Source organism: Hyla sarda, unplaced genomic scaffold (genome assembly GCF_029499605.1).
Source record: "Hyla sarda isolate aHylSar1 unplaced genomic scaffold, aHylSar1.hap1 scaffold_593, whole genome shotgun sequence".
Classification (NCBI taxonomy): Eukaryota; Metazoa; Chordata; class Amphibia; order Anura; family Hylidae; genus Hyla; species Hyla sarda.
The window spans coordinates 114204-128802 of NW_026610607.1; the positions used below are offsets into that span (position 1 = coordinate 114204).

At 53.5% G+C, this 14599-nt stretch overlaps 1 long non-coding RNA gene across 16 annotated transcripts in view; it reads left to right on the forward strand.

Moving 5' to 3' along the window:
- Window positions 1–14599, forward strand: part of LOC130340500 (uncharacterized) — a 106599-nt gene that overhangs the window by 5881 nt on the left and 86119 nt on the right. For all 16 annotated transcript variants that reach the window (XR_008880599.1, XR_008880598.1, XR_008880607.1 and 13 more), the window contains exon 2: window positions 14107–14179. This is a non-coding gene — a long non-coding RNA (uncharacterized LOC130340500). The remainder of the gene's footprint in view (window positions 1–14106; window positions 14180–14599) is intronic.

Genomic DNA, 14599 nt, shown 5'->3' on the forward strand with positions numbered 1-14599 from the left:
TCCAAGATAACGTGGTCCCAGTTTATAACTGGGGACACGGAAGCGGATATACTTGGCGAAGAGCCACACTTTGTCTCCAGGAACAAAGACAGGAGGAGTTCTTCTTTTTTTGTCGGCATGCTTCTTCATCCGGGATGAGGCCTGTATAAGGGATTTTTGAGTCTCTTTCCAGATGGTGGAGAAGTCCCGGGTAACCTCATCAACAGCGGGCAAACCAGAAGGCGTGGGAGTGGGGAGGGGGGGAAGAGGGTGAAGCTTGGCACGGGGCAGAGTGTTACCAGGACGGGGGCTATAAGGAGGAGACACAGCATAGTCCTGATAGGCCTTGGGGAGACCAGGTATAGGAGGAGACACTGAGGTTTGACTGACGGGACTGGGAGCAGACGTGAGGCATTTTTTGTGGCAAGAAGCACCCCAGCTCTTGATCTCCCCGGTGGTCCAGTCAAGGGTAGGAGAGTGGCGTTGGAGCCATGGCAGACCGAGGAGGACTTCAGAGGTGCAGTTGGGCAAAACACAAAGTTAAATTTTTTCGTGATGCAGTCCAATGCTCATGAGCAGGGGTTCTGTGCGGTAACGCACAGTGCAGTCCAATTTTACTCCGTTGACCGAGGAAATGTAGAGCGGCTTGGCGAGACGGGTCACAGGGATGTTGAACTTATTAACAAAAGAGGCCAAAATAAAATTTCCCGCAGAACCAGAGTCCAAGAAGGCCACAGCTGAGAAGGAGGAGTTGGCAGAAGGAGAAATCCGTACGGGCACAGTGAGACGTGGAGAAGCAGACTTCAGGCCTAGAGACGCCACACCCACGTGAGCTGGGTGCGTACATGCGTTTCCCAGAAGTGGAGGACGAATAGGGCAATCCACCAAGAAATGTTTGGTACTAGCGCAGTACAGACATAAATTTTTATCTCTGCGGCCAGTCCTCTCTTCATGGGTCAGGCGAGACCGATCCACTTGCATAGCCTCCTCGGCGGGAGGCACAGGGGTAGATTGCAAAGGATACTGTGAGAGAGGTGCCCAGAGATCAAGGTCTTTTCCCTGGCGGAGCTCTTGGTGTCTTTCAGAAAAACGCATGTCAATGCGGGTGGCCAAATGGATAAGTTCATGCAGGTTGGCAGGAATTTCTCGTGCGGCCAGCACATCTTTGATGTTACTGGATAGGCCTTTTTTAAAGGTCGCGCAGAGGGCCTCGTTGTTCCAAGATAATTCAGAGGCGAGGGTACGAAATTGGATGGCGTATTCGCCTACAGAAGAATTTCCCTGAACCAGGTTCAGCAAGGCAGTTTCGGCAGAAGAAGCTTGGGCTGGTTCCTTGAAGACACTGCGAACCTCAGCGAAGAAGGACTGTACAGTGGCGGTGACAGGATCATCGCGGTCCCAGAGCGGTGTGGCCCATGACAGGGCCTTCCCAGACAGGAGACTAACCACGAAAGCCACCTTCGACCGTTCTGTAGGAAATTGGTGCGACAACATCTCCAAATGTAGGGAACATTGTTACAGGAAACCACGGCAGAGTCTAGAGTCCCCATCAAATTTTTCCGGCAGGGACAAGCAGAGGTTAGGAGCGGCCGCTCGCTGCGGAGGAGGTGCAGGAGCCGGCGGAGGAGATGGTTGCTGCTGTAGCTGTGACTGAAGTTGCTGTAGCATGGCGGTCAAGTGCGACAGCTGGTGACCTTGTTGGGCGAGCAGTCGGGATTGCTGGGCGACCACCGTGGATATGTCAGCGAGACTTGGCAGCGGCACCTCAGCGGGATCCATGGCCGGATCTACTGTCAGGATTCGGCAGGCTGGAGGTGGATCCTCTGTGTCAGAGAGGGATTGGCGTGGACCGTGCCGGCGGACCGGTTCTAAGTTGCTACTGGTATTCACCAGAGCCCGCCTCAAAGCGGGATGGTCTTGCAGCGGCAGTAGCAACCAGGTCGTATCCACCGGCAACGGCTCAACCTCTCTGACTGCTGAGATAGGCGCGGTACAAGGGATTAGGCAAGAGCAAGGTCGGACGTAGCAGAAGGTCAGGGCAGGCAGCAAGGATCGTAGTCAGGGGCAACGGCAAGAGGTCTGGAACACTGGTTTGGGATACACAAGGAACGCTTTCACTGGCACAATGGCAACAAGATCCGGCCAGGAAGGGAAGGGGAAGTGAGGTTATATAGACAGGGAGCAGGTGGAAGCTAATCAGACTGATTGGGCCAGACACCAATCATTGGTGCACTGGCCCTTTAAATCTTAAAGAGCCGGCGCGCGCGCGCCCTAGGGAGCGGGGCCGCGCGCGCCGGGACAGCACAGACGGGGAACGAGTCAGGTAAGCGGGCCGGGATGCGAATCGCGAGCGGACGCGTCCCGCATCGCGGATCGCATCACGGCTAGGGACATTATCGCAGCGCTCCCGGTCAGCGGGTCTGACCGGGGCGCTGCGAACAGGAGAACGCTGCGAACGCTCCGGGGAGGAGCGGGGACCCGGAGCGCTCGGCGTAACAGTACCCCCCCCCCCTTGGGTCTCCCCCTCTTTTTGGAACCTGAAAATTTGTGAATTAGGTCCTTGTCGAGAATGTTATCCTCGGGTTCCCATGACCTCTCCTCAGGGCCGCAATTCTCCCAATCTACAAGAATTTTTTTTTTACCTCTGACCGTCTTAGACGCGAGAATTCCTTTAACCGAGAAGACATCTGAGGACCCGGAGACAGAAGTAGGAGCAACAACCTTGAGAGAGAAGCGGTTAAGGATTAGCGGTTTAAGGAGAGAGACATGAAAAGCGTTAGGAATACGGAGAGAAGGGGGAAGAAGGAGTTTGTAGGAGACAGGATTGATTTGGCACTTGATTTTAAAGGGTCCAAGATAACGTGGTCCCAGTTTATAACTGGGGACACGGAAGCGGATATACTTGGCGAAGAGCCACACTTTGTCTCCAGGAACAAAGACAGGAGGAGTTCTTCTTTTTTTGTCGGCATGCTTCTTCATCCGGGATGAGGCCTGTATAAGGGATTTTTGAGTCTCTTTCCAGATGGTGGAGAAGTCCCGGGTAACCTCATCAACAGCGGGCAAACCAGAAGGCGTGGGAGTGGGGAGGGGGGGAAGAGGGTGAAGCTTGGCACGGGGCAGAGTGTTACCAGGACGGGGGCTATAAGGAGGAGACACAGCATAGTCCTGATAGGCCTTGGGGAGACCAGGTATAGGAGGAGACACTGAGGTTTGACTGACGGGACTGGGAGCAGACGTGAGGCATTTTTTGTGGCAAGAAGCACCCCAGCTCTTGATCTCCCCGGTGGTCCAGTCAAGGGTAGGAGAGTGGCGTTGGAGCCATGGCAGACCGAGGAGGACTTCAGAGGTGCAGTTGGGCAAAACACAAAGTTAAATTTTTTCGTGATGCAGTCCAATGCTCATGAGCAGGGGTTCTGTGCGGTAACGCACAGTGCAGTCCAATTTTACTCCGTTGACCGAGGAAATGTAGAGCGGCTTGGCGAGACGGGTCACAGGGATGTTGAACTTATTAACAAAAGAGGCCAAAATAAAATTTCCCGCAGAACCAGAGTCCAAGAAGGCCACAGCTGAGAAGGAGGAGTTGGCAGAAGGAGAAATCCGTACGGGCACAGTGAGACGTGGAGAAGCAGACTTCAGGCCTAGAGACGCCACACCCACGTGAGCTGGGTGCGTACATGCGTTTCCCAGAAGTGGAGGACGAATAGGGCAATCCACCAAGAAATGTTTGGTACTAGCGCAGTACAGACATAAATTTTTATCTCTGCGGCCAGTCCTCTCTTCATGGGTCAGGCGAGACCGATCCACTTGCATAGCCTCCTCGGCGGGAGGCACAGGGGTAGATTGCAAAGGATACTGTGAGAGAGGTGCCCAGAGATCAAGGTCTTTTCCCTGGCGGAGCTCTTGGTGTCTTTCAGAAAAACGCATGTCAATGCGGGTGGCCAAATGGATAAGTTCATGCAGGTTGGCAGGAATTTCTCGTGCGGCCAGCACATCTTTGATGTTACTGGATAGGCCTTTTTTAAAGGTCGCGCAGAGGGCCTCGTTGTTCCAAGATAATTCAGAGGCGAGGGTACGAAATTGGATGGCGTATTCGCCTACAGAAGAATTTCCCTGAACCAGGTTCAGCAAGGCAGTTTCGGCAGAAGAAGCTTGGGCTGGTTCCTTGAAGACACTGCGAACCTCAGCGAAGAAGGACTGTACAGTGGCGGTGACAGGATCATCGCGGTCCCAGAGCGGTGTGGCCCATGACAGGGCCTTCCCAGACAGGAGACTAACCACGAAAGCCACCTTCGACCGTTCTGTAGGAAATTGGTGCGACAACATCTCCAAATGTAGGGAACATTGTTACAGGAAACCACGGCAGAGTCTAGAGTCCCCATCAAATTTTTCCGGCAGGGACAAGCAGAGGTTAGGAGCGGCCGCTCGCTGCGGAGGAGGTGCAGGAGCCGGCGGAGGAGATGGTTGCTGCTGTAGCTGTGACTGAAGTTGCTGTAGCATGGCGGTCAAGTGCGACAGCTGGTGACCTTGTTGGGCGAGCAGTCGGGATTGCTGGGCGACCACCGTGGATATGTCAGCGAGACTTGGCAGCGGCACCTCAGCGGGATCCATGGCCGGATCTACTGTCAGGATTCGGCAGGCTGGAGGTGGATCCTCTGTGTCAGAGAGGGATTGGCGTGGACCGTGCCGGCGGACCGGTTCTAAGTTGCTACTGGTATTCACCAGAGCCCGCCTCAAAGCGGGATGGTCTTGCAGCGGCAGTAGCAACCAGGTCGTATCCACCGGCAACGGCTCAACCTCTCTGACTGCTGAGATAGGCGCGGTACAAGGGATTAGGCAAGAGCAAGGTCGGACGTAGCAGAAGGTCAGGGCAGGCAGCAAGGATCGTAGTCAGGGGCAACGGCAAGAGGTCTGGAACACTGGTTTGGGATACACAAGGAACGCTTTCACTGGCACAATGGCAACAAGATCCGGCCAGGAAGGGAAGGGGAAGTGAGGTTATATAGACAGGGAGCAGGTGGAAGCTAATCAGACTGATTGGGCCAGACACCAATCATTGGTGCACTGGCCCTTTAAATCTTAAAGAGCCGGCGCGCGCGCGCCCTAGGGAGCGGGGCCGCGCGCGCCGGGACAGCACAGACGGGGAACGAGTCAGGTAAGCGGGCCGGGATGCGAATCGCGAGCGGACGCGTCCCGCATCGCGGATCGCATCACGGCTAGGGACATTATCGCAGCGCTCCCGGTCAGCGGGTCTGACCGGGGCGCTGCGAACAGGAGAACGCTGCGAACGCTCCGGGGAGGAGCGGGGACCCGGAGCGCTCGGCGTAACAGTACCCCCCCCCCCCTTGGGTCTCCCCCTCTTTTTGGAACCTGAAAATTTGTGAATTAGGTCCTTGTCGAGAATGTTATCCTCGGGTTCCCATGACCTCTCCTCAGGGCCGCAATTCTCCCAATCTACAAGAATTTTTTTTTTACCTCTGACCGTCTTAGACGCGAGAATTCCTTTAACCGAGAAGACATCTGAGGACCCGGAGACAGAAGTAGGAGCAACAACCTTGAGAGAGAAGCGGTTAAGGATTAGCGGTTTAAGGAGAGAGACATGAAAAGCGTTAGGAATACGGAGAGAAGGGGGAAGAAGGAGTTTGTAGGAGACAGGATTGATTTGGCACTTGATTTTAAAGGGTCCAAGATAACGTGGTCCCAGTTTATAACTGGGGACACGGAAGCGGATATACTTGGCGAAGAGCCACACTTTGTCTCCAGGAACAAAGACAGGAGGAGTTCTTCTTTTTTTGTCGGCATGCTTCTTCATCCGGGATGAGGCCTGTATAAGGGATTTTTGAGTCTCTTTCCAGATGGTGGAGAAGTCCCGGGTAACCTCATCAACAGCGGGCAAACCAGAAGGCGTGGGAGTGGGGAGGGGGGGAAGAGGGTGAAGCTTGGCACGGGGCAGAGTGTTACCAGGACGGGGGCTATAAGGAGGAGACACAGCATAGTCCTGATAGGCCTTGGGGAGACCAGGTATAGGAGGAGACACTGAGGTTTGACTGACGGGACTGGGAGCAGACGTGAGGCATTTTTTGTGGCAAGAAGCACCCCAGCTCTTGATCTCCCCGGTGGTCCAGTCAAGGGTAGGAGAGTGGCGTTGGAGCCATGGCAGACCGAGGAGGACTTCAGAGGTGCAGTTGGGCAAAACACAAAGTTAAATTTTTTCGTGATGCAGTCCAATGCTCATGAGCAGGGGTTCTGTGCGGTAACGCACAGTGCAGTCCAATTTTACTCCGTTGACCGAGGAAATGTAGAGCGGCTTGGCGAGACGGGTCACAGGGATGTTGAACTTATTAACAAAAGAGGCCAAAATAAAATTTCCCGCAGAACCAGAGTCCAAGAAGGCCACAGCTGAGAAGGAGGAGTTGGCAGAAGGAGAAATCCGTACGGGCACAGTGAGACGTGGAGAAGCAGACTTCAGGCCTAGAGACGCCACACCCACGTGAGCTGGGTGCGTACATGCGTTTCCCAGAAGTGGAGGACGAATAGGGCAATCCACCAAGAAATGTTTGGTACTAGCGCAGTACAGACATAAATTTTTATCTCTGCGGCCAGTCCTCTCTTCATGGGTCAGGCGAGACCGATCCACTTGCATAGCCTCCTCGGCGGGAGGCACAGGGGTAGATTGCAAAGGATACTGTGAGAGAGGTGCCCAGAGATCAAGGTCTTTTCCCTGGCGGAGCTCTTGGTGTCTTTCAGAAAAACGCATGTCAATGCGGGTGGCCAAATGGATAAGTTCATGCAGGTTGGCAGGAATTTCTCGTGCGGCCAGCACATCTTTGATGTTACTGGATAGGCCTTTTTTAAAGGTCGCGCAGAGGGCCTCGTTGTTCCAAGATAATTCAGAGGCGAGGGTACGAAATTGGATGGCGTATTCGCCTACAGAAGAATTTCCCTGAACCAGGTTCAGCAAGGCAGTTTCGGCAGAAGAAGCTTGGGCTGGTTCCTTGAAGACACTGCGAACCTCAGCGAAGAAGGACTGTACAGTGGCGGTGACAGGATCATCGCGGTCCCAGAGCGGTGTGGCCCATGACAGGGCCTTCCCAGACAGGAGACTAACCACGAAAGCCACCTTCGACCGTTCTGTAGGAAATTGGTGCGACAACATCTCCAAATGTAGGGAACATTGTTACAGGAAACCACGGCAGAGTCTAGAGTCCCCATCAAATTTTTCCGGCAGGGACAAGCAGAGGTTAGGAGCGGCCGCTCGCTGCGGAGGAGGTGCAGGAGCCGGCGGAGGAGATGGTTGCTGCTGTAGCTGTGACTGAAGTTGCTGTAGCATGGCGGTCAAGTGCGACAGCTGGTGACCTTGTTGGGCGAGCAGTCGGGATTGCTGGGCGACCACCGTGGATATGTCAGCGAGACTTGGCAGCGGCACCTCAGCGGGATCCATGGCCGGATCTACTGTCAGGATTCGGCAGGCTGGAGGTGGATCCTCTGTGTCAGAGAGGGATTGGCGTGGACCGTGCCGGCGGACCGGTTCTAAGTTGCTACTGGTATTCACCAGAGCCCGCCTCAAAGCGGGATGGTCTTGCAGCGGCAGTAGCAACCAGGTCGTATCCACCGGCAACGGCTCAACCTCTCTGACTGCTGAGATAGGCGCGGTACAAGGGATTAGGCAAGAGCAAGGTCGGACGTAGCAGAAGGTCAGGGCAGGCAGCAAGGATCGTAGTCAGGGGCAACGGCAAGAGGTCTGGAACACTGGTTTGGGATACACAAGGAACGCTTTCACTGGCACAATGGCAACAAGATCCGGCCAGGAAGGGAAGGGGAAGTGAGGTTATATAGACAGGGAGCAGGTGGAAGCTAATCAGACTGATTGGGCCAGACACCAATCATTGGTGCACTGGCCCTTTAAATCTTAAAGAGCCGGCGCGCGCGCGCCCTAGGGAGCGGGGCCGCGCGCGCCGGGACAGCACAGACGGGGAACGAGTCAGGTAAGCGGGCCGGGATGCGAATCGCGAGCGGACGCGTCCCGCATCGCGGATCGCATCACGGCTAGGGACATTATCGCAGCGCTCCCGGTCAGCGGGTCTGACCGGGGCGCTGCGAACAGGAGAACGCTGCGAACGCTCCGGGGAGGAGCGGGGACCCGGAGCGCTCGGCGTAACAGTACCCCCCCCCCCCTTGGGTCTCCCCCTCTTTTTGGAACCTGAAAATTTGTGAATTAGGTCCTTGTCGAGAATGTTATCCTCGGGTTCCCATGACCTCTCCTCAGGGCCGCAATTCTCCCAATCTACAAGAATTTTTTTTTTACCTCTGACCGTCTTAGACGCGAGAATTCCTTTAACCGAGAAGACATCTGAGGACCCGGAGACAGAAGTAGGAGCAACAACCTTGAGAGAGAAGCGGTTAAGGATTAGCGGTTTAAGGAGAGAGACATGAAAAGCGTTAGGAATACGGAGAGAAGGGGGAAGAAGGAGTTTGTAGGAGACAGGATTGATTTGGCACTTGATTTTAAAGGGTCCAAGATAACGTGGTCCCAGTTTATAACTGGGGACACGGAAGCGGATATACTTGGCGAAGAGCCACACTTTGTCTCCAGGAACAAAGACAGGAGGAGTTCTTCTTTTTTTGTCGGCATGCTTCTTCATCCGGGATGAGGCCTGTATAAGGGATTTTTGAGTCTCTTTCCAGATGGTGGAGAAGTCCCGGGTAACCTCATCAACAGCGGGCAAACCAGAAGGCGTGGGAGTGGGGAGGGGGGGAAGAGGGTGAAGCTTGGCACGGGGCAGAGTGTTACCAGGACGGGGGCTATAAGGAGGAGACACAGCATAGTCCTGATAGGCCTTGGGGAGACCAGGTATAGGAGGAGACACTGAGGTTTGACTGACGGGACTGGGAGCAGACGTGAGGCATTTTTTGTGGCAAGAAGCACCCCAGCTCTTGATCTCCCCGGTGGTCCAGTCAAGGGTAGGAGAGTGGCGTTGGAGCCATGGCAGACCGAGGAGGACTTCAGAGGTGCAGTTGGGCAAAACACAAAGTTAAATTTTTTCGTGATGCAGTCCAATGCTCATGAGCAGGGGTTCTGTGCGGTAACGCACAGTGCAGTCCAATTTTACTCCGTTGACCGAGGAAATGTAGAGCGGCTTGGCGAGACGGGTCACAGGGATGTTGAACTTATTAACAAAAGAGGCCAAAATAAAATTTCCCGCAGAACCAGAGTCCAAGAAGGCCACAGCTGAGAAGGAGGAGTTGGCAGAAGGAGAAATCCGTACGGGCACAGTGAGACGTGGAGAAGCAGACTTCAGGCCTAGAGACGCCACACCCACGTGAGCTGGGTGCGTACATGCGTTTCCCAGAAGTGGAGGACGAATAGGGCAATCCACCAAGAAATGTTTGGTACTAGCGCAGTACAGACATAAATTTTTATCTCTGCGGCCAGTCCTCTCTTCATGGGTCAGGCGAGACCGATCCACTTGCATAGCCTCCTCGGCGGGAGGCACAGGGGTAGATTGCAAAGGATACTGTGAGAGAGGTGCCCAGAGATCAAGGTCTTTTCCCTGGCGGAGCTCTTGGTGTCTTTCAGAAAAACGCATGTCAATGCGGGTGGCCAAATGGATAAGTTCATGCAGGTTGGCAGGAATTTCTCGTGCGGCCAGCACATCTTTGATGTTACTGGATAGGCCTTTTTTAAAGGTCGCGCAGAGGGCCTCGTTGTTCCAAGATAATTCAGAGGCGAGGGTACGAAATTGGATGGCGTATTCGCCTACAGAAGAATTTCCCTGAACCAGGTTCAGCAAGGCAGTTTCGGCAGAAGAAGCTTGGGCTGGTTCCTTGAAGACACTGCGAACCTCAGCGAAGAAGGACTGTACAGTGGCGGTGACAGGATCATCGCGGTCCCAGAGCGGTGTGGCCCATGACAGGGCCTTCCCAGACAGGAGACTAACCACGAAAGCCACCTTCGACCGTTCTGTAGGAAATTGGTGCGACAACATCTCCAAATGTAGGGAACATTGTTACAGGAAACCACGGCAGAGTCTAGAGTCCCCATCAAATTTTTCCGGCAGGGACAAGCAGAGGTTAGGAGCGGCCGCTCGCTGCGGAGGAGGTGCAGGAGCCGGCGGAGGAGATGGTTGCTGCTGTAGCTGTGACTGAAGTTGCTGTAGCATGGCGGTCAAGTGCGACAGCTGGTGACCTTGTTGGGCGAGCAGTCGGGATTGCTGGGCGACCACCGTGGATATGTCAGCGAGACTTGGCAGCGGCACCTCAGCGGGATCCATGGCCGGATCTACTGTCAGGATTCGGCAGGCTGGAGGTGGATCCTCTGTGTCAGAGAGGGATTGGCGTGGACCGTGCCGGCGGACCGGTTCTAAGTTGCTACTGGTATTCACCAGAGCCCGCCTCAAAGCGGGATGGTCTTGCAGCGGCAGTAGCAACCAGGTCGTATCCACCGGCAACGGCTCAACCTCTCTGACTGCTGAGATAGGCGCGGTACAAGGGATTAGGCAAGAGCAAGGTCGGACGTAGCAGAAGGTCAGGGCAGGCAGCAAGGATCGTAGTCAGGGGCAACGGCAAGAGGTCTGGAACACTGGTTTGGGATACACAAGGAACGCTTTCACTGGCACAATGGCAACAAGATCCGGCCAGGAAGGGAAGGGGAAGTGAGGTTATATAGACAGGGAGCAGGTGGAAGCTAATCAGACTGATTGGGCCAGACACCAATCATTGGTGCACTGGCCCTTTAAATCTTAAAGAGCCGGCGCGCGCGCGCCCTAGGGAGCGGGGCCGCGCGCGCCGGGACAGCACAGACGGGGAACGAGTCAGGTAAGCGGGCCGGGATGCGAATCGCGAGCGGACGCGTCCCGCATCGCGGATCGCATCACGGCTAGGGACATTATCGCAGCGCTCCCGGTCAGCGGGTCTGACCGGGGCGCTGCGAACAGGAGAACGCTGCGAACGCTCCGGGGAGGAGCGGGGACCCGGAGCGCTCGGCGTAACAGTACCCCCCCCCCCCCTTGGGTCTCCCCCTCTTTTTGGAACCTGAAAATTTGTGAATTAGGTCCTTGTCGAGAATGTTATCCTCGGGTTCCCATGACCTCTCCTCAGGGCCGCAATTCTCCCAATCTACAAGAATTTTTTTTTTACCTCTGACCGTCTTAGACGCGAGAATTCCTTTAACCGAGAAGACATCTGAGGACCCGGAGACAGAAGTAGGAGCAACAACCTTGAGAGAGAAGCGGTTAAGGATTAGCGGTTTAAGGAGAGAGACATGAAAAGCGTTAGGAATACGGAGAGAAGGGGGAAGAAGGAGTTTGTAGGAGACAGGATTGATTTGGCACTTGATTTTAAAGGGTCCAAGATAACGTGGTCCCAGTTTATAACTGGGGACACGGAAGCGGATATACTTGGCGAAGAGCCACACTTTGTCTCCAGGAACAAAGACAGGAGGAGTTCTTCTTTTTTTGTCGGCATGCTTCTTCATCCGGGATGAGGCCTGTATGAGGGATTTTTGAGTCTCTTTCCAGATGGTGGAGAAGTCCCGGGTAACCTCATCAACAGCGGGCAAACCAGAAGGCGTGGGAGTGGGGAGGGGGGGAAGAGGGTGAAGCTTGGCACGGGGCAGAGTGTTACCAGGACGGGGGCTATGAGGAAGAGACACAGCATAGTCCTGATAGGCCTTGGGGAGACCAGGTATAGGAGGAGACACTGAGGTTTGACTGACGGGACTGGGAGCAGACGTAAGGCATTTTTTGTGGCAAGAAGCACCCCAGCTCTTGATCACCCCGGTGGTCCAGTCAAGGGTAGGAGAGTGGCGTTGGAGCCATGGCAGACCGAGGAGGACTTCAGAGGTGCAGTTGGGCAAAACAAAAAGTTAAATTTTTTCGTGATGCAGTCCAATGCTCATGATGGCAACAAGATCCGGCCAGGAAGGGAAGGGGAAGTGAGGTTATATCGACAGGGAGCAGGTGGAAGCTAATCAGACTGATTGGGCCAGACACCAATCATTGGTGAACTGGGCCTTTAAATCTTAAAGAGCCGGCGCGCGCGCGCCCTAGGGAGCGGGGCCGCGCGCACCGGGACAGCACAGACGGAGAACGAGTCTGGTAAGCGGGCCGGAATGCGAATCGCGAGCGGGCGCGTCCCGCATCGCGGATCGCATCACGGCTAGGGACATTATCGCAGCGCTCCCAGTCAGCGGGTCTGACCGGGGAGCTGCGAACAGGAGAACGCTGTGAGCGTAACAATAGAGAAGTGTACTTGAGTAACAGAGGGTTGTAGAGGGATGTTCATGGGTTACACAGGGTGTAGAGGAATGTACATGGGTGACAGAGGAGCATAGAGGACTGTACATGGGCGACAGAGGGGTGTTGAGGGATTTTCATGGGTTACAGAGGGGATGTAGAGGAGTGTACATGGCTGACAGTGAAGCGTAGAGGAGTGTACATGGGTATTAGAGGGGTGTAAATGGGTGACACACGGGTGTAGAGGAGTGTACATGGGTGACAGTGGAGCGTAGAGGAGTGTACATGGGTAACTGAGGGATGTTGAGGGTTGTACATGGGTGATAAAGGGTGTAGAGGAATGTACATGGGTGGCAGAGGAGTGTAGAGGAGTGTACATGAGTGGTAGATTAGTGTACACGGGTGATAGAGGGGTGTAGAAGTGTGAACATGGGTGACAGAGTGGCATAGGGGGTGACAGAGGGGTGTACATGGGTGACAGAGGGGTGTAGGGGTGGAAGAGTGGTGTACATGGGTGACAACGGAGTGTAGAAGGGTGACAGATGGGTGCAGAAGAGTGCACATGGGTTATAGATGGGTGTAGAGGAATGTACATGGGTGACAGAGGGGTTTAGAGGAGTGTACATGGGTGACAGAGTGGTGTACATGGGTGTTGGAGGGGTGTTCATGCATGAAAGAGGGGTGTAGAAGAAAGTACATAGGTGACAGAGGGGTGAAGAAGGGTTTACATGGGTGACAGGGGGTCAAAGGGGGTGACAGCGGGGTGTAGAAGAGTGTACATAAGTCACAGTGGAGCGTAGATAAGTGTACATGGGTAACTGAGGCGTAGATTGGTGGGTGGTCAGAGGGGGGTGGACCTTGGTGACAGAGGGGTGTAAGAGGTAATAGAGGCATGTACATGGGTGACAGAGGAGTGTACATGGGTGACAAAGGGGTGTGTTTGGGTGACAGAGGGGTGTAGAGGGGTTTGCATGGGTGACAAAGCAATGTAGAGGAGTGTACATGTGTGACAGGGGGTTATAGAGGGTGACAAGTAGACAAAAGTGACAAGGTGATAACAGAGGGGTGGACAGGGGTGACAAAGGGACAGAATGGTGAATACATGGTGGACATGCGTGACAAGGATGTGGTCAGAGGGGTGGACAATGGGGGGTGAACATGGGTGACGGGGTTGGAGAGGGGTGACAGAGGGGTAGATAGGTGGGAGGTCAAGGTTCACATGGATTACAGGTGGGTGGATATGGAAGACAGGGGGTGAACAGGGGTTATAGGGGGTCAGACGGTGGACAGGGGTGACAGAGAGTGGTGGACAGGGGTGACAAAGGGACAGAGGGGTGAATAGGGGGTGGACATTGGTGACAGAGGGGTAGACTGGGGGTGGTTAGAGGGTAGGGTTGAACATCGATGACAGGGGGATGGACAGGGTTGACAGAGGGGTGACCATGGTGAACATGGATGACAGGGGTGGACACGGGAGAAATGGGCGGTGGATATAGGAGACGGGGAGAAGTGAACAGGGGTGACAGGGGGGTGGACAAGGATGGAAAGGGGGATAAAATAGGGGGGACAGAGGGACAGAGGGGTAAAACATTTAATAAAATAATTCAACCACCCCTTTTAAAATTAAAAGGCATACATTCCCATTACATGATGAACTGTGATATATATTATAAAAAAAATTGATAAAACTATAAATAAATAAATATTAAAAATATACATTATATTTTAAGTTAAAATAATGAACTAGATCCTTATGTGTTCCATCTTTTTTTGTTCCTTTTTCATGTGCAGTTTCATAATCCCTGAGATAAGTAGTTCTGGCCCTAGAGTGTTATATATATTAGTGTCTGTAGCATGTATTAGGAACATGTTATCATACCTTTGTCTTTCTTTACAGGTGATTGATGCCCCGTGAGAAGGTGAACGTGACATAAACCCTCGTCAGCTGCAAAAAAGGAACCGCGAGACAGGTAATTAATATTTATATTAATTACTGATAACAATCAGGCTAGATGTACTATCTAGACCTGCAGAGATGTTATAGTCTCTCCCTTCTACATGAAGATATATGTGTTGTTAATAAGTATATTGTCTATGGACAGCTTCTTATATAACACAACCATATCTCAGGTACAGAGAGTAGGAACATTTATGATCCTTATTCTCTGTTTTATTTCATTTGTAGGAATCCCCTTTTTCAATATTTAATAGAATAGACTAAACTGACTGCAGAGTTTACAAGTTTATGTTAGACCTGTGTTTCCCAACCTTTTTCGGCTCAAGGCACCCCTTGGAAAAAAAAAATTCCACTGGGCACCCCTACCAAAGTTGATAAGCCAAAAAACAAAAGGGGAAAAGCCGCAATGCACAATATGGGGTGTAGAGGAGTG